This window comes from Copadichromis virginalis, linkage group LG9 (assembly GCF_057382275.1).
Source record: "Copadichromis virginalis isolate Kocher_CV1m ecotype Utaka linkage group LG9, C_Virginalis_male_GT1.1, whole genome shotgun sequence".
Taxonomy (NCBI): Eukaryota; Metazoa; Chordata; class Actinopteri; order Cichliformes; family Cichlidae; genus Copadichromis; species Copadichromis virginalis.
The window spans coordinates 19165873-19192707 of NC_140626.1; the positions used below are offsets into that span (position 1 = coordinate 19165873).

General features: G+C 38.9%; 1 protein-coding gene across 2 annotated transcripts in view; it reads right to left on the minus strand.

Annotated features, from left to right (window-relative positions):
• ralylb (RALY RNA binding protein like b) overlaps positions 1-23319 on the minus strand; it is a 134615-nt gene extending 111296 nt beyond the window's left edge. The window contains exon 1 of one of the 2 annotated variants that reach the window (XM_085468068.1): positions 22185-23319. The gene's annotated coding sequence lies outside the window, so the exon portion shown is untranslated. The remainder of the gene's footprint in view (positions 1-22184) is intronic. The other variant, XM_085468069.1, reaches the window with a different exon arrangement.
• Positions 23320-26835: the final 3516 nt, after the last annotated feature.

Genomic DNA, 26835 nt, shown 5'->3' on the forward strand with positions numbered 1-26835 from the left:
GTTTATGTTTTGGTTTAATTTTGCATCATGGATTGTTTTCTTGTTCTCTTGTTGTGGTTGTGATCATTATTATTAGAGTTTCATGTTTCTGTTATCCATGTTTTAGGAATTGTGGTTTCATGTGTAGTTCAGTTCCATGTGGCATTTTCTGTCTCTCTGTGTTGAGTCCGTGTCTCTGAGTTGTGATTCATGTTTCCTGTTTTATTGTGAAAGTCTTTGTCTTATGTTAGTGTGTGCAGCTTTGTTCCCCCTGTCTCATTAGCCCTGATCTCTCCCAGCTGTGTCTCCCTCCTGTTGCCGATTCCCCCGTTACTACCCTGTGTATATAAGCCCTGTGTTTTCCCATGCTCAGTGTCGTGTTGTACCTGCAGATCCTGCCTGTGTGTTCCAGTTAGTGTTTTCATGTTTTGGTTTCTGTTTTGTTGGTGCCAGCAATAAAGCTGTGGTTTTCAGTTATATTTCCGTCTGAGAGTCCTGCACTTGGATCCACATCTCCACCTGCCTGCACACAGAGCCCTGACAATTTCATTGACTTGACAAACCAGAACTGGGTGCAAGAGAAACAAAACATAATAAATAATAAAATAATAAACATAATAAAACAATGTAGTTGCACCAGGCATCAAATAAGAAATGAGCCGAGGTAAAATCATTCGATTTTATAAGAATGAGGTGATTAAGATAAACAAAATTAATTGTATAGGCTCATTACCAGGCTTGCCAAGACATAAATGGAAACCAATACTTTCACAGTCCAGATTGTCTGATTTAGACCAAAAACCCCCCAGAAAAATCATTAAATATATTGACCATTTTTATTTTAAAATGTGTTTTTCTCTGCTAATTTACTGGCTTAAAAGGTCAGAATACCTATCTAATTTAATATTTGGAGCCACAGAGGTTCAGCCATGGATATCTAGAAGGAAAGGCCAATCCCAGTAACCCCTCTGGCACATGTTAGACCTGCTCTTGGCTATATTTCACTCCTCTGGGTTGTAGCACACCACTCAGAAACTATAATGACCCTCCATGTTGAAGTGAAGTATTCCTTGAGTCTTCAACTTTCAAAGCTCTTCATTTAAGGGCTTTCAAGCTGATTTTTATTGTCACATCTTAATAAAACTGGTCAAAAAAGTTCATCTTGACAAAGCTGCCTCTTTTAACCTTTACCCCTTACTGTCTCATTTGCAGTACTGTTTTTTTACACTTCAGTGCATTACTGTCATAGCAAGACAAAACTCTGTAATATGTCAGGGTTTCTCACTGGAACTAATATATTGTAGGTGTTGTAATAGACCTTATCATCTATCATCAAATATAGCAACAAGCACCTTTAGCTCATAATTAGCCCTCTGAGAATATGTAACTTTTAAAAAAAAATACTTCTCACAAGTCTTGTCAAACAGTGAAAGTAATCATCCTTGCACACATCAATGACTTTTCACATTTTTCTTTTCCAAAATATCAAATTAGAGTACTAATATGATAGTTTAGAATTCAAAGGGTTATTAAATAACTTCCTGTTATTTTTTATTTGTAAAATAAAACGTGGTTTTATGGGAATGCACTATTCTAAGTCTTTTGCTAGGAAAACGGGAAATAGCTACAGTGAAATGTGAAAACATACATGGAAATACAGTGTATAAGAAAAAAAAAAACTGAGTCTATACATTTTCATTGAGCTCGAAAGTCAATATTTGGTATGACCACACAGTCTGAACCCTTGTAAACAAGTTTTCCTGTACTTTAAGTAGTGTTCACGAATAGTCCTCCAGGCTTCTTAAAGGACATCCAAGTCTTCTTTGGATGTTAGCTGTCTTTTGTTCCATTCTCTGTCAAGATGATTCCACACTGCTCCTATAATGTGGTGGACAGGGCTCTGGTGAGGCCAGTCCATGACTCATAGTGTTCCACTGTTTTGTTGTTGTTGTTGTTGTTGTTGTTGTTGTTTTGTTTTTTTTAACTATCCAGGAATGTTTTTGCTACATTTATAGTCATGCTGAAAGCCGAAGCAGTTGCCAGACAGATGCTTTCCATGGTACTTATAGTACTTTCCTACTTTTCATAATTCCATCAGTATCAAGAAGATTTCCAACACCACTGGCTGGAACGCAGCCCCAAACCATGACAGAGCCACCTCTATGTTTTAGACATGGCCTCTTCCCTGTCCTCCTCCAGACATCCTCCCATCCTTAAAAATGGCTTTGTAGCCACACTGAGATCATTTCCGATGAGGCTTTGGTCACGTCCCTCTTTTTTCACCAAGTGTCCAATTTTCTCATTTTTTTAATGGACAGAATTAAAATGGAATGGATTTGATTTTGACATCTTTTTATGCTTGAATCGTTCATAGGTCAGTGTTAAGTGACTCAAAAAGAAGCCTTCCTCTGAAAATGGTCAGGTGCAAGGAAAAAAAACAGCCAGTGTGCAAAGAACATAGTTTGAAATTGCAAGGCAGTCTGGCTTCTTGGAAGCAAAAAATAAATAAATGGTGGAGGGGAGCTCAAGACTTCTGCACAGTCAGAAGTCAGAGCAGCTCATTCAAAACTTAATCACCTAAATATAGTGTTTTTCAAATATTAAACAAGTACTTTCAGCATCTAAGCATAAACTGTGAGTCAAAACAAAGTATAAAGTGGAAAACACAACACTGCAAAATGGTACATAAACCAGGGTCTCCCTCTCATACTAATGACTCATGATACCCTCCTTCCTCCCTGTTAATGCACAGTGTCTTGCTCTTAAAAGGTTCAACAATAAAGGTGAAACAAGGAAAAGTTGTGTGCCAAAGGTAACCAAAAGAATGGCAGCATTTATGTCCCGTTTGTGAGAATGACACATCGCATAAGTCTAACTAAGTCCTTCTTTGGTTTATGTTAAGTTATAACATCTGGTTGTTACAGAGTTAAACGGTACAAACATGACAAACATATATCGGTCTTATCAAACATTCAGCAAGAAAGTTAATATATTTTTCCTCAAGTTATTTTTTTTCTTCAAAAACCTCTAAGAAGTAGACAAAAGTGTAACACTGATAATAGATCCAATCTCCAGCTCTTATTCACTAATTGAAGCAGTACATTCATCTGAATGACAAATGAATGATCTAAAAACCTACACAATTGGACATTCATCACAGATCTATCGAGTCTCCCCTTAAATGAAGTCTAAAAGAAGAGCTACACTTTTGCTTTGAGTGAAAAAAGCAAAGGAAGAATATTATCCATTACACATTGTAAGAACTGTTGTATTGTACTGCAGTTTGCACCACTGTAGTCTTCATGGTCACACTTTCTGCTCCTTATTAAAACCATAATCAACAGCTTTCCATCAGCTGACAGCTTGGAGGTGTCCCACAGTAGCTCTGAACTGGAATTGATTAAAACAACTTTGTTGGATTAGGAGTGTTTTCTCTTTGTGTGTGTGTGTGTGTGTGTGTGTGTGTGTGTGTGTGTGTGTGTGTGTGTGTGTGTGTGTGTGTGTGTGTGTGTGTGTGTGTGTGTGGTTTTTTGCTAGTAAGAAGCTGTAGTCAGTAAGGTGTTGAAGCATGCATCACCAATCATGAAATGCACCAGCAGTGTAATTTATAAATCTATGCAGATACAGCTAAGTGTGGCTAGAACATTTCTAAACCTGTTGCTTTGCTCGGAATGATACAAAAAACAGAAAAACATCCGGTGTGATGGTCAGCGGTGACTGGCCATACTGGTTGGAGCTGACAGGAAGGTAAGAAGTACCACAGATACCAGTTATTACAACTGTCTCTCTCAGAATGAACAACACCTCCAGCTTCGAGGAAGATGGGCTTTAAGATCATACTGGGCTTCACATCTGTCAGACGAGAAATGTGAGATGTGGTGGTGCTCTGGTACACCTGGTACACCAATCTGGACAGCTAAAGCCCGCACAGGTTAGAAGCCAAATGCCTTGTTTCAGTAGTCTAGGATGGTGGTGTTTTAATGGTGTGTGGGATGTTTCTTGGCAGACTTTGGGCTCTTGCTAGAATTCTGCTTTATTTTAACCTTGCTTATGTCTCTGGGTGTCATATAAATTTTGCACTCTTGACCTCCACTCAGGGAATTTAGAGAAATGACTAATCTGGGGGAACTTGTAAGCTGATCGGATCACTGCAACATTCAGCTGCACACTGGAGTGAATTTTAAAATGGACTTCTCCTTTTTACACTGATCCATTATCATTTGTATGTCACTCTGTGAAAGCATTATTACTCGCTGTAAGCATCGCTTTAAGGCCACAAATTATCCATCTTCTTATGGTGACTGGTTTCATGAACATGACAAGAGAATAGAGGACTTCAACGGCCTCCTCGGTATTCAGATTTGAATTTAATCACCACCTTTGGCATGCTGTCAAACAGAGGATTTGGGGAACGAATTATTATGTGATGCAATTATTTCAGCATGGATCAGATGAATGTTTACAGTGTCTCGTGGATTGTGTGACACTGATAGTTCAGGTGGTTTTGAGAGCAAATAGATGCCCCACTTAGACGAGTGTTGCTACTACTGGGCTTAATTTTCATCTCTGGCCAGCTTTTCTATCCTTGTATTAGTGCAGAAGCAAAGAACAATGCAATTTAATGCCCAAGCCTTCTGATGTAGTGCAGCTGTTTTATAGTTATTGCTTGGGCAATTGGGTGTTTAATGCCCATGCGTTCTTTGATAGAATATGCAAAAAAGATTTTAGAAGCACAAAAGACTCACTAATTGCACCATGTGCTCTTTAAACATTGATCTGGACAATTTGAGACTCGCAGCACCATTACCTTCAACTTTTTTTTTGCCCTGCCATTAACTCTTGTTATGGCTTTAATAGCATCTTTCAACCTCACTGCTCCTCTTTGCTCTTTGTGTCACTGCTTGTTAATAGACTTATAGTGGACGAATAGTTCGGAGCCTTTGCTTAAGTAAACTAACGAACACTGTATCACACTGTAAAAACATTCTCTTTCACCTAAAAAGCCCTGCATTTTCAAATAAGACTCCAATAAAAATTTAATTAGAATCAGGAAAATATTCTGAATATATTAAGGGTATTGAATAAAATGGATTATGTTAATTTTTAATTATGTTTTTATATTTTAGAGCACTTCAACTAATAACGATTGTTGTATGGAGAAATCTGCTTATGATTGCTGCTGAATCTAAAAAATACCAATGGTAATTGTACCATGATTAAAATGACCAGTGTAAGTTTAGGAGCACATCCTGGCGTGTGTTTCTACACACATCAGCTGCATACACTTCATCTCAAGGATCTAAGCCGCACACCCATCTATAGGGTTTGCAGAGAGTGGTCTAAAAAAGACAAAATATCCAGTGTCCATTCTCTGGATGAAAATGTCTTGCTGATTTTAAAGGACAAATTGCTTCAAGCTTCCAGGAAACAACAGTAGCTCAAATAACTGCTTGTTACAATCAAGGTACAGTATGCAGAAGAGCAGCTCTTATCCAGATACCACTCCTATCAGCTAACAGCAGGAAACTAAGGCTAAATTTCCCACAAGCTCAACAAAAGTAGAGAGTAGAAGACTGGAAAAAAACATTCTTTGGTCTGTTGAGTCTCAATCTCTGCTGTGATGGTTGGGCCAAATGATCCCTGCTATCCAACATGAAAGCATCATCAGCATGGTGTAAAGGTGTAAGAGATACTTTCTTGACTCACTTTAGGTCCTTTATACTAACTAAGCACCATTTAAGTGCCAAAGGCTACTTGAGTATGTCCATCGCTTTTTGACCACAATATATTCATCGCCTGGCTGCTTCCTGTAGGATAGTGTGTGTGTGTGACAAAGCTCGGGTTTCTTGAATATCTTATACAGTGACCAGATCTCAATCCAATAGAGCATTTTGTGATGTGGTTGAAGGGAGACATTGGCATGACAAGCAACTGTGTGATTCTCCCATGTCAATACTGACCAAAATCTCTGAGGAATGTTTTCAGCACCTTTTATTGATTTAATGCCACAAAGAATTAACAAGGTTTTGAGGGCAAAAGGTTCTAACACACCATTAGGAAGGTGTACCTAATAAAGTGGCTGGTGAGAGTTTGTGCCTTTGGGATTGAAAAAAGAAAATATTTGTATCATGAACTTGTCAGCCTACTTCTTGGAAAACCTTTCCTAGTTTTTCTCAGGAATTGGCAAGGACAATGGGAAGCTCATCTATTGTTTTTGCTTACATATAAAATTAAAGTAAAAGTATTGCAAATACTCATTTAATCATAAGCACGTACAGTTTATATTATCCCATCACAGTTTTTTAGTTGATGCTGGTAAAAATCTGTATGTCAAAATGAGAGCGATAAAGCTAGATCCCTTCAGAAAAAAAAGAAGCTTAGAGGAGAGAGCGAGTGAGACAGTCAGTGACAGAGACAGATTGTTTCTTCTGTGCTTGCATAGAAATGGATGGAGTTAAATTGGTTGCTACCTTGCCCATCTGCCATAACAGCTGGTGATGCTCTAATATAAAAGGGAGCAAGAAAAAAACATAGGCGAGCCCAAAGGCAGTCGTTCTCATTTCTCTGAGAACTAATTTGCTGTTTACATTCGTATCGCAGTTTAAGCTGATTCATTGGTTAGATTCACCAAAAGCATCTCCCATACTGTATGTTACTGTCTAGATTTGTTACATTTTGTTTTATTGCATGTTCATTACATTCATTCCCCCTTCATAAATGGGACCTAAAATAAACCTAAAATCTGGCAGGCTAATCATTTTGAACTCTTCTCATTGTTTAACACAGTCAGGGTGAGCCTTATCTGCGGATGCTGTCCTGGGGTCCTGAATCGGAGCTTACATGGGAGAAGTGGCTTGGCAGTAGATGAGACAGACAGCTAAATAATCAGCCTGCAAGACCTGGCAGTGGAATGTAATTACTGAATGAATGGACAAAGCATCTGTCTTTCTGGAGGCTTCTGGTGAGATCTCTGAGGATGGGAAGGGAGGCAGCATTTTGGGGAGGAGCAAAGTAAGATTGAGGATAATGTGATGGGAAAGGTGAGGAAACGAAGGGCAAAAGAGGTGCAGGGGACCTCCGAGGGCATGTCCTATCACATGCTGTAGTCTCATCATCTGTCTTGTTTTAGGTGTACAAGAACAAGCTGCACACAGTTTGGGCGGCACTCGTAAAAAGCTAAGTTATGTAGCTTATATTTTTACAAAATAGCAAAAAGTCATATGTCAATATTTTTATCTTGAAGAAAAAAAGAGAAAGAAATTTGCTCGCTATTGATTTGCAAGCCAGCCTTTTCAATTCAGCATCGCACCAGGTAATAGTGAAAGATTTGTCACTCAAAAATATTTTATATTTTATTTCTTGAAACAATGGTTATTCAATTTCACACAAACGCAAACAAGCCAGCTTTTCATCTCTTCAACTGTTGTCATGTTTGCTGACTAAAATGAATGTAACTAGTTAGAAGTATCTTGATCTTTAGCTCCAGGAGCGTAAATTATTAAAGTTTCCAGGTGATTTGTTTCAAAAAATGATCTTAAAAAGTCAAATATTCATATTATATCATTATACAACCCTTAAAGAGACAGGCTGCATGCCATATGCAAACATGTCTTAAGCAAAAGTTTAGCATCCTCATCTGCTGATGCTACAAATGGAAAACATTTTTGTACCACAGCTTAGAAAATCACGTGGCGATGTGCTTTTTGACACTATTGCTACCTTTACAAGGCAAAAGACTCACTAATGATGACTAATGAGGGGATTTCAAAATAAAACTCCATACAATGTAGCAAATGTAGTTTGGGATTTAAATAGTATAACCTTGTGTATTCTGCCCAGTCTTGTACAGAATGTAAATAATACCTGAAAACTTTTAAAGCTCTAGAAGAAACACTGGGTTACTACAGCTCCATTATGGCATACTAACACTTGCAACATTTCCTTTATACAACACTTTTTTAGTATCTTAATGAAGGTTAAGCAATAATGAACATACCCTCTCTGAGTAAAAGAAGTAAAACATACTCCCTTTGTAGAGCCTCATTTACACTGCTCAAATATGGCAACACCGACTGAATCCTGTATCCAAGTGGAGGAGTTGTAAAAGACGTCACTGGGTGGGATTATTAAGGGGGAAACTACTACTAATATATATATATATATATATATATATATATATATATATATATATATATATATATATATATATATATATATATATATATATTTAAAATCAGGTTGTAAATGTATTTTATTCTTTTAATTGGGAGATTTTAACCTCAATTATCCACTAAAGAAATCACAGCTTATGCACCTTTTGTGTTGTCTTCATTGTTCTGAGGCTTGGACAAAAACATTCCACGCTTCTTAATCTTTGAATTTGGGATTTTTTCAGTTTCATTGGCACAGTTGTATAAAATTAAGGACATGGTGACATGGTGACTGTGAAAGAATTCCCAACAAGTCAGCTGAAAAAATGTCTTCCCTTTTAGACATCCCACCGTAAACTGTAAGTGATACTCTTGCAAAATGGAAGTGTTTAGTAACCACAGCAAGTCAGCCGCAAAGTGTGAGACCCAGTAAAGTTACACAGTGGAGTCGCCGAGTGCTGAGGCACGTGGTGCGTAACACTCGCCAATCTCTCCTGACTCAATAACTGCTGAGCTCCGAAACTCCTCTGGCATTAACATCAACCCAAAAGCTGTGCAATGGGAGATCACCCTTTGGGTCTCCATGGCTGGCCAGCTGCTGTAGGTGTAATGTGTAGGTGGACCAATATTTTTGTCCACGGCGTCATGCACTCCCTGTTTGTAGGAGCAGATTGGAGAACAATTCCCTGCAATCCTCGTGTTTATGGCTGCCATGAATGCTGTTTCACTCAGGACTATAAAAAGAATTAGAATAGAGTGCAATTATATTGTTGCTTCTGAATTAAATAAAAGTGCCATAACAAAACAAATAAGACCGCTGGATGGAACTGTTCAGACCAGGGTGGATATTTGTTTTGTGTGTTTCTGAAAAAGCCACACACTCTGCAGCCGGTTATGAACTCTCCAAAGTGGTTTGCTTTGTACTAGAAAGGTGAATGAGTGTTCCACTTTCATCTAACGCTATTCAGCTCTACAGCGCTGAATTGTCTTGCTGAGATACTTCCAAAATCCATACAGACAAGTCATCTCGGCAAATACACATTCAGACCCATAAACCATGAAAAATAATAACAGTTCAAGCTCAAGCTGCACAGTGAAATTTCTCAGTCTGTCGGCCTGTTTCTATAAGTCTGGTCTCATGATGATGATTTTCTGAAGGGTTATTTCTATCCTTGCTATTGCTCCGCAGATTTCCATATTGCTTTCAATCTCTGAGCCTATAATTAATTGGAAAGTGAAATTGCTTTTCGAAATGTTTCAACTTGCATTGACTGACCTAATTAGTTCAATGATTACACTCACCAGGAAGAGATCCCTGCCTAAATGATGGGGCTAATTTGAATGAATATTTTAAGCCCATTTCTGCAATTAATGTAATTTACATATGTAATGTGTCTGTTTGATTACTTAATTATGTTTGTATTTCCTGACGATGTCACTGACAGGTGTCTTTAGAGTATAGCAAAAATAATGCAAAATCCAGATGTCCCACTTCATTCAACTAGTTTAGCAGGAGCTGCAACTACCTGCATTACAGAGCTGTCGAGTTCCTGTGGCTTGCAACAACTTTGCATCTACCCCCGACAAATTTATTCACTGTCATCTGCAGACTCGCTGGAGAATGACAGAAATTGATTTTCCTTGCAGTTAGCTCCCCATGGGTCTAAAAGGATGGGGGGGGGATGATAAAATAATACACAAAACATCTTTCTTCTAGTTTAGCCATCTGGTCACAAACATTTTGAAAAGCCGCTGTGTCAGTTTTGGAGTAAAACTGAAAGATAGTGCAGAAGGCATTTTAGTCTTCAGCTAATATTGTGACTTCCTAATAATCATGTCATGTAACATCCAGTAAGTAAATATCTGACTTGCCGGTTCACTGGATTTTTTTTGGGAGAAAGGTTTGACTTGAAATGATCTGAAAGATTTTAGTTGACACCACTTTGCAAGAAGCAATCCCGCTTCCATGGGGACTCTAAAATTAAGAGTTATCTCTGTGGGGTAACAACATTTGCTTCTTATTTTTCTTTTTGCATTAAATAGAAAAAGGATTGATGCCGCTGATGTTTGTCTGTCACATACACTTCGCTTAGCTTAGCACAAAATCACAACACCCAGGGGATAAAGTGGAATTTGGCTACTTGAGTGCACTGAGATTGGGTGCAGTGCAGGGAAATGACTCTCTTAGAAATAAGTCACAAAATAAATTGATGTCCCATTTTCTTTATGGACAGGCTTTGACCAGATGCTGCTGCTTTAGAGGTTTACTGCTCTTCAGTCAGATTGTTGTATGTTATATGAACTATTTCACGAGTGCAACACAATGCAGCACTGTAGATTGTACCATAATACTGCTACTTAGCTCAGCATGAATTTGCATACTAGTATAATAGTCCAACAAAAAATATAATTAAATTTGTTGTGAAAGACACAATTCACAAATAACCAAATAACTTCAGCAAATTATTACATGCAGATCCAGAATCTGATATTTTAATAATAAAGTAACATTTATTTGGACATGACATGTAAGTTTTCCCCCTCTAGCTAATGTCACTTGCCGAGTAGTCATTATCTCTCATTTTCCTTTAATGTTCTGTCTATTTTAGATCGTTCACACATTTTTCCCCCTCTTAGGAAATACAGTGACTGGACACTTAGCTAGCAGACAGACTATAATCCAAACTGCACAGATGCAGTTTTGTGTGTCGAGTTTGAAATTATCTGCCATTCACAGAAATGGTAACTTTGTTTATGCTTACTGTAGCGGTAGGTAGTGAAGTACAACATGGCAACTTTTCTGACGTCTGCACATGTGGAAGGGACCAAGGGTGATATTCATTTCTCTGTGGCCTAACCTGGAAGCAAAGCCAGGCTGCTTGATAAAATTATGTATTTTGGAAAATTTTGGAAAATTTGGATTAGGTTTCATTACTGAGCAACTGAAAGGTTCTGGGACTCCCACTCATTTTAACCCCTGAATAAACATAAGTTAGCCCAGCTAAAAACACCCAGTAAACCCCTAGTTCTCAAACGATATAATTAGTTAGTGCTTTAGAGTGACTCTTATCACCTATTTTTAGTATTTATGCTAACTATGCTAAAGAATGCTAACTGGCAGCTAGCTGAGAACCATGGTCCTATATTTGATGGAGAAATGAGCCGGCATTCTGCTGAACTTATAATCTTAATCTAAAATAGCAAAGTCTGCATCCCATACTTCAAGAGTATTTCAGAAGATGATAAGCTATCCATTTAAATGATCAGTATTCCCACAGTACAACCATGCTAAAAGATAGGGCTGCATTACAAACTAAGAAAAGCAGCCTGCTGTTTGAGGGCCCGAGACCCTAACCCATTTTTCAACAGCAAGCATCTGCATTGCTCGCTGCTTCTGTTGTGGCAGCGAGCCACTTGTCACGCACACGCTGTTTTCTTTTTTCTATAATTCTACATTCAGTTTGTTACTAGCTTAGAACAGCCAGTATACGGTCAAACAGTTTACCTATTTGCAATTTGTGATAGGCGGAGAGAGAAAAGAAAGACAGAGGAGTAAGGACAGGACATAATATTATTCTGGCTTGTTTTTACTCTCTGTTATCACCTTTTACCTGTGCTTGACTGGCCATCTGGCATACTGGAACTCCCCCAGTGGGCCTAATGTGACTTTTCGGGCCAACACAGCTGTCAACAAAAACGTCAGAGTGCCAAAATGGATAAGACTAGGGAGGTGCTGGCAGTGGTGCTGTACACAGTTAGAAGGACAGAGAAACGGAGAACTTAGAGGGGGTTAAGTAAAGCAGAAGGTAATGGGCTGTCTGCCTGGATCAACAACACTGTATGTCAGGAGAGATGAGATTAGGATGATTAGCAGGGTGATACTTGTCTGGAGTGTCAGAAAATTTAAGCTTAAACTCTATTGGTGAACGAAGTGGCTGGTTTTTGCAAAGTTGTGTTAATTACATAACAGTACAACCAAATATGCACTCTCTCCACAACTTCAATTTGGCTAGCTTGCCACTTTTGCAAATAAGTAGTTTTCTGGTCATAATGTGTTTGTGTGGATGTCAGAGTATGCTAGCTAACACACTGTGCAAAGTGGCTAAGACAATTAGTAAGCACTTGCTAGTGTAAAAAGGATGCCACAATTTTGTTAACCACCATTTATCAGCATTAGCAGTGGGCCAGCTGGCAGCTTGCTGTTCCCAGTGATGTTTTGGGATATGGAAAAAACCTCTTAGGACGCAAGATTTTGTGTGGCAGTGATGGACATTATAGGGGAGTAAAATTGAGACATTCTTGTCTTTATTTATTCCCTAAACAACTATTTGTGCATTGTCTTTACATACATTGTCATGTCAGTGTGACTGTTTTGCGCCTCTCTGACATGATCGCACCACTTTTTTATGGATTTATCAAACAAGTCCCCCGCATTTTTTTTTTACTTTTATGTTGACAGTTTATTCACTTTATTTTTTTCCTGCTTTTTAAGAACTTACCCAAGCAGGAAATGCTATGAGTTAGTGAAACATACTGTACTTCAACCTGAAAAGAACAATTATCTGATCAACTGTTTATTACAGACAGATCATTACTTCTTTTAAAATTCTCTCAGTACTGTACAGGTATTAGCAGAGTCACTTTCAAAAAACGTTTCCTTTATCTAAATCCTAGTCTTCGCTTATTCAATACACACCTTTAGTGCTTTTAAAGGGTGGCCTGGACGGCATGCATATTCAGGGCAGCACAAACATGGGTGGCATGTTATCGATTGCGGTGGGCTGGTACAGGGCAAAATGCCAGGGGCGATGGGGTCTGTCAGACAAGCCCTGACAGACCCGGTGTTATAGAGAATTTAAATGTTATACAGGCCCTCACGAGTGGGGTTTTCTGGCCGTGCTTATGAACAAAAAAGGAAACATATCTGTAGTTTATGACAGTTATTCTGAATTTAGTGCTGGTAGCCCTGCATCCAGGGCACCAAACCAAGAAAATACACTTGCCCAACAAAAAATTAAAAATAAATAGATCTTAAAATCCCTGATTTCTTTATTATCTGTTATTCAGACAGCATCAACTTTGATTAAAACAATTTTTGAATGACTTAAACCGTGTCCACTAGAGTCTGCTAGAGTCCGCTCAGGTCACAGCAATGTAAATTTAATAGTAGTCCACATACCTGCCTGTCTTTTTTGACTGTTTGGACCAGTCTGCAAAGAATTTATATCACAATGCACCAACTACACATGCGGCCCAGGTAAGGAGACTTCAAAAAACTATAACAAGAATGACTATTCTGTTATCCTGTCTTCAGCTGTCCATGTCTGTATTCACAACCGAGTATAATCAAGGCATTATTTTTAAAGCATCTTGCTGATTAGGGATGGATGATGTGTCACAAGTAGACTTTGCTTTAAAGGTTGAGAAGCACTGGCTTACAGGACATGCAAATGCACTTTAAAGTCTCTTGATGGGGCTTTAAGTGTTCTCTTTTGGTTTTTCCACATTGCTATATGCTATCGTTTCCTGTGCAGTAAAACACTAACTGGGCAGCAAATGGGACGTAAATATAATCCAGAGAATCGTGTTACTCTTACGAAACAGCGGAATTTGTAAGTAAGCACATTTATATCCACTAATAATGCCAGAGCAGGCTATTCGACTGAAGATTTCATTTACCTTTCCATCAAGACAAATATCCAAACCACATCTTTGCACACTGATGGATGTAGGCGCTGGGTGTATATTAGAGAAAATGGATGGAAAAGGAAGTAATGGCTATAATAACTGCTGTTATTGCAGAGAACATACAGCAATGTGCTTCTTGATTTCCTCTGATGTCAAAACCTGGGGGGAAAATCAATATGAAGAATGAAGCCTTATTTACACACGCCACCTGATAGACTGTGGCTCGCTGCAAGATGTCAACGGGCCATTAATGTTTCAGGAGATGATTGCTTTTTTTGTTTTTGTGGCTAAGTGGGGAATTAAATGACAGCAGTTCTATTTTTAATCATAAACCCATCAGTGAATAGGGCAACATTTTAGGAAGACAGATGTGTTTGTGTGTTTTTTTATTTTTTATTTTTTTTAGTTAACCTCAATCCGAAGAGGATGCAGTTGTGTTCAGGATGCATATTTGCAGGGACATGTGCACGTGGGATTATCACTCATGGGCGGGGCTCACGATGACAGCTATTCTTTGCAATGAAACCAAGCTGATTTCTGCATTTTTTCCCTTTTGTTTCTCCTAGTTAGTAAAAGTTCTGCATAACTTAACATCATTTAAATAACAATGTGAGTGCTTACGTGTAAAAAGCCCCAAGTCTGTCCATGTGTTGTTGTCAGTTAAGAATTATCTGTCAGCCTGAATCAGACTTTGAATGTGGAGCAATCATACATTTTCACCATCACCAGCAGTCCCCCCTGATACCTCTGACTGAACCGTTTGTTGAGAGAAACATAAAAGGTTTGCTCGGTGGACATGTTTTTGCCCTCAGGGGTACACAAACTCAATAGCTAGCTAGCTAGCTAGCCATCTCTTCTTGAGTGCACCTGTGCTTTCCTAGTGGCACACACTGAAAATTGAGGTCATGATCCCCACGACTATGTGAGTCAAGATGCCTCTATGTTGGAATATCTCTCTTTCTTTTCTCTTTTTCAGTTTATATCTCCTTGAAAATATCTATCTGGAATTCCCGTGTACATTCTTTCTCTTATAGAGGGCATACACACATTTGTGCATACATACATTTGAAGGGTAAACCGTACATGAGCATTTGCAACCCATTTTTCAAAACTGACTTTCATCTCTTGTGTAGATCTACATTATTGCCTCACTTAAAAATTATCTAGCCTTAAATTTATATTTCTAAATTGAAAATCTTGAACTACATATGATGGTTGTAGAGTCTATTAGCAACTTATGTAAAACTACAGATTCCTTTTTTTTTTCCAAACACATGCATTGTTCATTATTGTCTGCAAAAAACACAAATGAGTATATTAGAATATATAAGCCAATAATTTGATAAACATTAAAAAAATTAAATGGTTTAAATGTATGAGCTGTGCTACGCCCTGTGCAAGAGTTTTGAATGTATCTGACCAAATTTAAAAAACAAGCTGCAAAAGCAAAGATGAAGATTTGTCGTCAGAGCAACAAATCACAGAAAAAGTATAATCACTTTATGATCATTTTATTTTTCTCTACACTTTAGTGCCTGTTGTATAAAGTGATCACAGTTTTTCGCTGTCTATTCTATATTTGGATCTAAACTTCAAAGATTTGAAACCTCTGACTCCTGTTTGGAACTCCCTCCCTCCCTTGTCAATGTGCCCTGAGGCATGCGAAAAGGCCCCCAGTGCCTCAAAACATAAGATGAAGACATCCAAAAGAAATGCAGAATGCTTTGAGTTATTTGTGGTTGTTTTTTCCTGTTAATTTGTCTGTCTTTGTAGTGGTTTTGCGTCTCCGTGGTCAGTTTGTGTCTTTTTGTTATAATTCTGTTCCTCTTTGGTTGTTTTGTGTCTCTTTGAGGTTGGTTTGCATTTTCTTTCTGTCTTTTTGGATTATTTATGGTTGATTTATGCCTCTTTGCAGTTATTTGCGATTATTTTTTGTCCATTTTCAGTCTCTTTAAAGTTATTTGATTGACATCCCAAGAAAAATTCCTTCAAACCAACACTTTAGCCCCAGGAGAGCTCTGACCGCTTGCCCCTAGGGATTGTGCTCTGAAGGCCAGTTCACCAATTTATCCATGCATACGTTACATTTTTTGTTGTCTCTCTATGCTCTTCTTTTCTCTCTTCACTTTCTGCTTACCCTAATTGGTCCCTGAGATCCCCACTCCTGGAGATTTCTTCTTTGTAAGAGGGAGATTTTTCACCCTCCTATTTCCAGCTATTCTACTATTATTATTATTCTACTACTATTACACTGTTATGGTAAAATCTTTCCCTTACAATTGAAAGTTCCCAGAGATGACAACAGTGAATTGATTAATTCAATTAGATCAAGTTTCATGCAGACCTTATCAAAATAATATTCAGTGCAAATAAGCCTGTCGTGACAGTGTAGGTACAGCACAGTGCAACGTATCATGTATGTCGACTCTGTTGTGTTTAGACTGCCAATACATCCGTGACTGGTCACAAGCAGGTGAGAGACAGCTGAGGCCAGCAGGACAACAGCGAGAACAGCTGATCCCTGCAGAACCAGCTCGGAGCTGACCCAGATGAGGACTCTCCACTGTAATCGGAGTCCCTGAGGTAATCTAGGCAAGACATTATCTGCATCGTTGCTTCTCTGCAGCATCTGGAGGGCTCTGCCACCTGCTTTGGAAGGGTTCATACCACTCCTCTGCCTCTTTTTTTTTTTTGTTGCTTTTCATTTGTTTATTTTTCTGTCACGCACTCAGCATCAAAGAGCACACAGTCACTTAGACATGCCAGAACTCATGGATCAAGTTGTCAACTTTATAACCTCGTCTCTTAACTGAAACAGCTTTTCCAAGATTCACTCTTACCAGTAAACTATGCAGTTCTTTGAATTCATCGCCGTGGGCAATGCTCCACTGCTTATACCATCCATCCATCCATCCATCCATCTTCATCCGCTTATCCGAGGTCGGGTCGCGGGGGTAGCAGCCTAAGCAAAGAGGTCCAGACCTCCCTCTCCCCAGCCACCTCCTCCAGCTTGTCCGGGGGAATACCAAGGCGTTCCCAGGCCAGCCGAGAGATATAATCTCTCCAGCGTGTCCTGGGTCTGCCCCGGGGCCTCCTCCCGGTGGGACATGCCTGGAACACCTCGCCCAGGAGGCGCCCAGGGGGCATCCTTGCCAGATGCCCGAACCACCTCAGCTGGCTCCTTTCGATGTGGAGCAGCAGCTGCTCTACTCTAAGCCCCTCCCGGATGGCCGAACTTCTCACCCTATCTCTAAGGGAGAGGCCAGCCACCCTTCGGAGGAAGCTCATTTCCGCCGCTTGTATTCGCGATACTTATGCTTATACAGTAGGAAAAAAAAGTTCTTCCCAATTAGATGTTTCCCATGCATAATGTTCCTACGCTTAATATTTTCATGCCCAGGTCATCTTTAGATTGCAAGTAAGCACTTGCTTTTGCATCCTAATGATAAATCAATTAGTTGAGCCTTAGATGTTGCCTATGGCAACTCAAGTCTTTGAATTTCACTATGCATTTTGATTTTAACCTCCATAAATTGACCTGGGAGCCCTTAGTCTCTGGTATTTCTGTGTTTATCTTTTTAATGCTGCTTTTAATATTTTATAGTGGCATTTCGGGAGAGTCTTATGTTTATTTAATATGCAGTGTTTTCTGCTTTTTTTTTATGTTTCAGAGAGGTAAAGAAAATTTTCTAAATATTTGATCAGCTTGTCTTTTCCTGTGCCACTGTTCTAGTTTGATACTACTCAACTTAATGTGGATTGGCTAGCCCGATCAGGGGAAGAAGGTTATCAGGAGGGCTGAAGAGAAGAATTTCTGCATAATGAAAGTATAATAAATGCATACAAGCAAGAAATAGAAGCTAAAATCTTTCTCCTCTTAAACTGCCTGCTCTTAAAAGGACCAAAAAATAGGTAAAACTTTATGTATCAGATTCCTTCTCCTGCTCTTTCTTTACAAATGTATGTCTAAATTTGTGTATGTGCAGATTGAGGTCATGTGTATTGTTCTTTTTTTTCGTGTCCTGCCAAAATATTCCAGCCACATTTCCATAATTCTATATGTATCCAAACTGAGACCTTCCGTTATTTCCAGAAAAGAAGCACAGACTAATCATCTTTGGCTCGGTCATCCTTCTGCCTGAGGGTTAAATTTTAATGATGATGTTTGGCACACTGATGTGAAAAACATGTATTAAAATGCCAAAAAGTTAAGTGTGATGAAACAGGCTTATGTATCTACAATGAGACCAACAATTTTCTGAAATTACAGTTTAATTAGGAGGGGGTGGGGGAGAAGATGCTGCTGCAGGAAACTCTGTGACATTTTCGTCTAAAGACATAATACTTATGTATATTAGAAGCAGCAATGCTTCATCCATATCTAATTTAAAGCCTAATTTTGAATGTTTTGCTCTTACGTGATACTCCTGCCGAATGGAATTTAACACATACTAATTAGAAAATTGTACTGAATTTTTAAGCTTGACCTCATGTGACCTGGAAGCTATCATGTAGGCTGGATCAACAACTGGACAGCGCTGGGAAAGCAGTATAAACTGTACTTTCCTCATGAGCGGATCTTCCAAACACTGACCTTTACACCATCTTAGCTCCATGTCCTTTTGTGAGGTTTGTCCTAATCCCACAGCTCTAAACTTATTTCCTCCCTAAAAATAGAAAAATTCAATTCGCTTTACAAATCCAAAACACATCCCAAGTCTCAGTCTAGGTCTAGTTTCGTGTATTTAATCAAAGGAAAAAAATAATCACTGTTTTGTGACTGATCCCATTGTCTTCATAAGCATCAAGTTAAAAGAGCGCACGCCCTCAAGACCGAATGTCAGTTGCACGTAACTAAAACAAAACTTTGCTTTCATACGAAATTTTAAAGTTACAATCAGGTCTCAGCATGTCGGTGCAGAAGTCTGATTTCAGTGATGCACAGTAACTCAGATGGTTCCCATAATAGACACTAGAAAGTCATTCAGCCTGACCCTATTCTTCAGATATGGGTTTAATTGCCCAGACTATGAAGTGCAAGATCCCCTCACTTATCAAATTAACAGCTCAGAAAAGGACAGTAAAGTACTTAACAGTAGTCTCAGTAGAATGAGTCATGGCAAAGGTAAGCTGTTTACCTGTTAAAAGGAGGGGAGAAGGAAGCGAATGCCTTGTTGAGAGAAATAAAACACATCGTAAAACACTCTTTTTACTTTGGTACTTCATGTTATGTTGATATGGTTGACTAGCTGCCAAAATGCAGATGAAAGACGCTTTGAATTGATAATATGGATGCACTTCTGCGAGTTGCCTTTACAACCATGCGATTACTAAAAAAAATCTAACTTGTGACTTGCACAAGTTTGCCTTGCAGACATTTTTTCTTTCAGGTAACATAAAAACTGGCCTTTCTTCTTTGTGGTAAAGCCTAAGAAGAATTAAGGTATTGCTCACACTTAATCACTCTGTCAAAATAACATTACACTAATGCGGTAAGGAGTGGTGCTCTTTGCCGTATGCTTATTAGTCAAGAAGGAGAAACGGGATTTTTTGTATCTACTTGAATGGAGCAAATCATTATTTATTGTTATAGTACAATAATTATCAGAAAGACAATAACTATTTCTGTCAGGCTCATTTTCTAGATTGATTTATAAAGATGGAAAACAGCAACCAAACTCTTTCCTATGTGAGTAATGACATGTGGAAATTCAATTAAAACAATGCAGAGATTAATTGAGAGCTTCACTGACTGGCAAAAAAAATTGTTAAGATGAGAGCAAAATTCAGACCAGCTTTGTAGCTGCCATATTTTCAGACAGTGGCAAGTCATACTATATGAGTGCCTTTATGGTTAAAAAAACATAATTTAAGTAAAGAGCTACTGCTGCTTCTTGAAAATGATAAAACTTGTTTCATGGTCCCTTTTCAACACTTTAAAGGGCAAAACATAAAACGTCTCAGTCTGCTCAGGTTTTGTCCTCCTTTAATGTTGCTTATTGTTTCTTCTTTTGAAAGATGATACTAAAGCAACATATATCTGCACACACACACACACACCACCACCACCACCACCACCACCAAACCTGCATTCACTTTCATGCATCTTCTAGTTAAGCACATGCTTAGTGCACATAGCTGACTCTTGCGTGATGTTTTATTCATGGTAGCAGAGATATAACCACACATGAGCTATCATACTTCTCTGTGAGACTCCTGTGCGGTTCTGGCTTGGCCCAGATAACAGAAAACCTGCCTGGAGCGCAGACACAACACTGCAGGACGTAATAGAAACTATCATAATGCTTAGCAGGAGAGATGTCTGTGGAGCTCACACTGTGGCGGTGTGGCAGAAACAACTCTCAACTCAGGGCGTGAAGACATGTTGATGTCTTGTGATGTTGTGGTTTGAGGTTTGAAAGCCAACAGATGGATTGATTTTAAGGGAGTGGGCTGATGGGAGTGGGCTGATTAAAACCTTTGTGCACCGAAGATAATGAAGACAATTTCTTTGGAACGTTTACAAAAGACAGCTATTTTATGCAGCTAAAAATTGTGTGTAATTCTGCATAGATAAACTGGAGGACAGTGTGACACCTTGAAGAAGTTACTGAAAATATTATCTAGACACATGTGAAATGCCCTGGCTTCAGGCTAAAATACAGGCCTTGAAAATTAAAGTCATTCTTTCACCGAATTACTCGGTGTAAGAGTTTAATGTGCTCATGGCTTAAATGATTTCAGTGACTTTTAGAAATTTTTGAAGGAAAATGTAATTAAATTGTGGCTGCAGTGCAAGAACTGACGGTACACTGATTACTTGTATCTGAATCTAATTGTTGGATTCAATTGTAATTCTTCTTTTTCAGTCACTGACAGACTCGGTGGCAAATCCACACCTACTCCAACACCATAGCCTATAATATATTTACTATGTGTCTACAAGCAAACACTTACTCTCTTCCTAGACTCTTAAAGCCGTTTCTAAATTGGCTCACAAATTGGACCCCATTAAAATCTCCTCATGCTCTTTATCTACATCTCCTTTATGGTCTGCATAGATCTAACTGAAGACAGAGAAATCAATACTTAATAACAGCCTTTCAATTCTCTGCAACATGTTTAATCTTAATTGCTCTAGTCAGTTTGCCTTATTAACAATCCTAGTTTACCAACTGCGTTTTTCATCCAGTAGTTATTAATGTTTCATTTCACCACATTAAATTATTTGGATTCTGATCAACTATGCAAGCCTGTTTAATGACACCGGGACTTAACAGTCTACACTCAGACTTAATGGTCCACTCCCCTGTGTTTTATTGGCCTGCAGTATTATGCCGACGAAACCTCTGTTCTGTTAAACTGAACACATATGAGTTAAATGGAGCAAACTGATGAGATCTGATGCACAAGCTTGACTCCTTTCTTTAAAAATGGAAACTCCAAAGGCAGAAATGATTTAGATCAGCCCGGGAAAAAGTGAAGAGTAAGTCAAGTAGAGATGGTGGATTTCTGCTGAGTACCATGACTTTTTGGCTATGAACCCCCCCCCCCCCCCCCCCCACACACACACACACACAGAGCAAATAATTCGAATAACTGATTGCAAGCCTTGCTCTTTTCTAAGACTCCATGATATCTGTTTTCGCTTTTATTTTTGCATTTCCTGCAGCACTAATAATCTGAGGTTAAACTGCCTCTTGAAAGGATTATTTCACTCTAAGTCCTCTTTTAGTTCATTTCCTGCAAAATCAGATTAGAAAAAAAGTATTTATGCATCCAGGCCCACAAAAAGCGGATTTGAGTTTGTGAAGGACTAAGAGGGGCACTTAAGTGTGGGAAGATATTTGCCCATGACATACTGCAATGGAAAATGTAACCTAATTATTTCCCTCAAGTTGGTAGCCAGCTGCAGTTTAAAGAAGCGTCTGCTGCAGTAAAGGAATTTTGTTATTTCCGCTCCTCCAAATCGATATATGGATAGACTTTCGATACTTGCATTTATTGCAGTCTATCCGTCCTTGGCTGTATCTACTTACATTTAGTCTTCAGCTTGAACGGCGTGAAGACTGTTGAACTCACGACAAAGAAAACACTGTTCGAACGAACTGCGTGTGATTTCCAATCCGTGTTCTTGAATTATTGACCACGACATTAGATTTTTTTTGTATTTTATTTTATAAAGCATTAGGTACAGATCGATCACAGCAGGTAACCTTCAGGTAACATTGATGAAGAATGCCTTTTCTAATCAACAATTTGAGCAGCCCTTACAAAATAACACGTCAGCCACAGGTGCATATTTCTGTCACCTCATTCTTTATTGTAAATACAGAAGCGTGTCACTCATCCGCTCACGTTATATACCTGCAAGAGGGAAAATGTCTGTTCATCCTCGTTGAAAACAAGAACGCATTGAACTCCCCCAAGAATCAAAACTCCCCTCGTCCACCCAGCATCATCTAGTCAAAAAAATAACATCCAAAAAATACTTGACACTGCCACCAGCAAAAGTATAATGAAATCGGAAAAAGAGAGGAACACAAAAAACCAAAAACAAAAACCACAAACCTGTGAGCTCAGCTGCAAGAAAAGTAGCACGTTAAAATGTCATCGGGCTTTAAAAATGATTCCCCCTCTTTTTTTCCATAAAGAAAAGAGGAGCAAAGTAAAAGCAAGGATCGGATCGGTGGTGATTTCACCGAGACATCAAAATCACAAAACTCGAAGGCAACAAACAACACTGCAAAATGCAAACCAAAGCATAGCAACAGCAAAAGTCGACAGAAACAAAAAAGAAAAAAAAAGAGAAAAAAATTAAAAATGTTTCAAAACCACCAATAAATGTTCGAAAAATCTCAATACTGACAAAACCTGCTTGGTTTCGACCCTCGAAACAAAACTGCAAGCAAGTAAAGGCTTTCTCAATCCCGATAACGCACCCGTTTACCCTCTTGGCACTCTCGATCAGAATAACTGCATGCTAAAAACTTGAAGCCTGGATGTGGAAAAACGCTCAAAACCACCATGTCAATGCTCAATTCAACCATCAGCAAAAGGAGGAAAAATAACAAAAAAAGGGGGGGCAATTAAAAAGACAAAAAATGCTTACAAAAAAGCCATTGGAAATGTACTCACCGAGCGGGAGTAAAATGTTGCAATAAAAATGTGATATGGCTCAAAATACAGTATGGCGGTGCTAGCCGAAATGCTGTGCCTTTTCTCTAGATCTCTGCCTCCAGTTCTGTCATGTGACTGATTCAGCCCCGACTTCCAGCAATGAGAGACCAGTGTTGAACAGCTGATGCTGAATGCTCTCCTAACGGCTCGACTCTCTCCAAAAGTAAAAAGAGGTAGTCCTTATCATCCCACAGTTATGACTGAGCAGCTTGTCTGTTTTTCTTTCGGTTTCTTTTTTTCTGCTTTTTGTCCTTCTGTTTTAAAGATGCAGAGCTCACGCGGTGTCAGCGCCACGTCACGATCCAGGCATGCTTTCATTTCATTCACTGCAAGCACTGGCTGGGATAAAGAGCACGGTTTTTCTTACTGGGGGAGAATGAACAGGGGTGTGTGTTATTACAGCGAGGGGGGTGGGGGTCAACGTAAAGCTGCATCGCAATAGCATGCAGCCCTGTTCTCAGAGCTTAAACTGTGAAAGTGCAGCACACCGAACAACACACCGTTAACGGGAAACCAGCGCTGACCATGGTGCTGAAATTGGCGAGAGCAGATGTGTCCCTGGTTCTCAGCACGATGTAATACACCCGGGACCGGCAAACAAAAATAATGCATTATACTTGAACTGTAATATCACCAAGACCCGTCCACGGTGCTGGAACTTTGAGTGTTGTAGATATTAAGCCAATTTAAAGCATTTATTATCTTCAGCTGTGCACTACTATAGATAAATAGATGTTTCTACGTTTTGGAGAATTGGGGTAAAACACGTGTGACCAAGATTAATTTTTCTTTATTATAGCAAGTATAATTTATCACGCATGCAACTAAAGTATAGTATGGCACAGAGCCTTAACTGTGCATTCAGTATTGCACACCCCTGGTTGTGTGATTGAAAATAAGAAAGGGAACGCTTCTTGGACAAAGAAATGATAGACGAGCCTTTTTCCAAGCCGTGTGTGTGTGTGTGTGTGTGTGTGTGTGTTTGTGTGTGTTGCTGAAACTTAAGCACAAAAGAAATACTGAAGCAAAACAATGGTGTTTGTACTCGTTCCAATGATTTTGTCATCTTATACATTATGTAGCCTAAAGCCTGGTTTAGACTGCCTATGCTCGTGAACTGTGACTAAGACAACTGTCAAACACACAACACCATCACCAACCATATTAAAAAAATAAAGCAGGTCTTTGTTACAGAGTATGGATTGTATACTGCTTTTTTAGCTCAGCACAGCAGTTTTACCACACTCCCTATATAGAGTAAGAAATTCTTAGATAGACACAGTGTATGATGGAAAGTCTTCTAAACAGAGTACATGATTTGTGGCTATGGTCTCAATAATACGCAGCCATGTTGCTGTTGCTGAAAGCAAGTACATATTGAGGAAAAATAAAAAAATGTCTGCTGCACCGAAACGGAAACTGAAATTCATTGTTGGTTTTAACTTTTAAATTAAACACAGAATTTGAACAAATCCTAATCAAATCCATTATCTCGCATCATTTTTAAAAATGTATATATTTTCTTGGATAGTCAACTGGATAGTGAAGCATTGCACATTCGGACACAAATGATGGCTTCTGAGTGACTACAGGGTATATATAGACAGAGTGAATGAATGAGTGATATTAGATTCAGCAGCGTCCTTAATATAATTCATCTCTGTCTATGGTCCTAAAGTGGTACATTAAGATGAATGCGTTTTGAAATTATACTCTTTTAATGTCTCTAAGCCCTGTCCATGGTCCTGAAACTGACTGAGTATAGCATATTTGGGGCAAACAGCTGTATAAAGACTGTACATGGAGCCGAAACTGGGTTGCCTTCATCGTGTAGTTGATGTCTGTAGTACTTCCTGTTTAAGTATGATATTGAGAGAGACACTGCATGGATTAATTCTATATTTTTAGCCGTTTACTCGTGCTTTTTAAGATCAAGAAGCCAAGTAGACAAACAGGTGACTCTTAAGATTGGTTTTCATGCTATTTGGATTTATCGTACCTACATGACATCCTGCAGACACCCACTCTCTCTCTCTCTTTCTCTCATTTGTTGAATAAATACACCTGAGAAATGTAGGTTATTGCTGATTGTGCCAGACAGGAAAGTAATAATGTGTTATTGATGCATTAGTGTCTGACTGCAGTTGTCAGACGAAATTCAGTACAAGTTCATGCAACACACAGACAACTGTCACCATTCATTCATCACAACTGTGGTTGGTGCACTGTTTCCACCTTAAGCACTGTCTAATGTAATTCACTTTTCAGATAACATCCAAGCCTTTGGGAGGCACAGTGAAAATCCTTTACAGTGTCTAAAGGATATATTGGGTGTCTAAGAACGGTGATCAAACTTTCCTTAGAGCAAATTCTAGCACCTTTATCGCAGAGTGTTTTCACCTCTTCTTCCATTTGGCCATCAGAGCCTCTTGAGTCGTTTTGGAAGAATACTGTAAAACACTGTGTTTTTCCCCTTTTTCTTTTTTTTTCTTCATTTGGTGTGATATGTCAACAGTGTCATAGCATATTGGTTGTTGGGCCTATAAAGTAAAAGTGACGGTCAGCGTGTTGCTGTGCAGGGCATGTCACACCATAATTATCAATGCCTGGGGGTGCTCATGACCTAATTCACTGTAAACTAGGTGATTCACTAAGATGCACAGGTCGGATTTAAGAATTAGGCAGTAAATAGATCCAGATAGCTTCCAACATGTGGGCAGAGCACGGGTGACAAGAAAATGGACCAATTAAACCACAGCCAGTCTAATTCCTTCTAATCCAATACCACACTCTATAATAAACTATGACTAATGCATGACATTGCTATTGACATGAGGTTATTACCAGTCATTTGGCTCAAAATCACCCCTTTTTTCCCACTTTAATTAATGGTGCACAACTTTTAATGCCTGCTGTGGAAAATATACGGCTTATGCCTCACTCCACATGATTTACGCATATGTGACCATAAACAGTGGAGATACTGTCATGTTTACTATAATGCACTCGCAGGTTTCTGGATCGTGATATTATCCACCATGCTGTCGCATCTCAAAGACACTTGTGAGGCACGACCTTCATGAATATCTGGAACAAGAACTATCAGTCATACCAACCTTTTGACATGAGAGGGGTCTATTTTGGCCAGATACTCAACAAAAACACGCATTTTCAAGTTTGATTCCATGGTAGCCTGGATTCATTTACATGCTGATGCATTTGCAGTTGGTAGATTTGCAAATTAAATAAGAAATGAAGCTAAGCAGAATCATAATTCATTGCCCAGAATGAAATCCCCATTAGTAAAGTACAGTGCAAGGACCACACATCGCCTCAGGCCATAAACATTCAGTCAGAGGCAGAGCTCAAAACATCGGGGCTTTTGGGCCTTGTGGTTCTTCTTGAGGTACATTAATCAATATTTGTTAGTACATTATTTATAGGATGTGTGCAACATGCAGCAACATTGAAAAGGAGGCTGTGATTTTTTTTTTCTCTCTCTCTCTCTCTCTCTCTCTCTCTCTCTCTCTCTCTCTCTCTCTTTTTTTTTTTTTTGTTGGATCCAGTTTCACAGCCACCTCTTGTGTTAGGAAATATTTATTGCCCCAAAATCCACATCTCCTCTATGTAATAAATTACAAAAATGCCCTATGTGACTGGATGTACAGTATATTTCAAGACGAAAACAAAACACAGCTTTTTCAGTTCCCTGCCCTATTTTTGTGTTAAATAGAATGAACTTTCTATAATATAGTCATAGGATACCTATTCCTGCCTCACGCAGCTGAGGTCCACTCCAATACGTGGCGGTAGCTCGTTTGTGTGTTTCTGTGGCAAT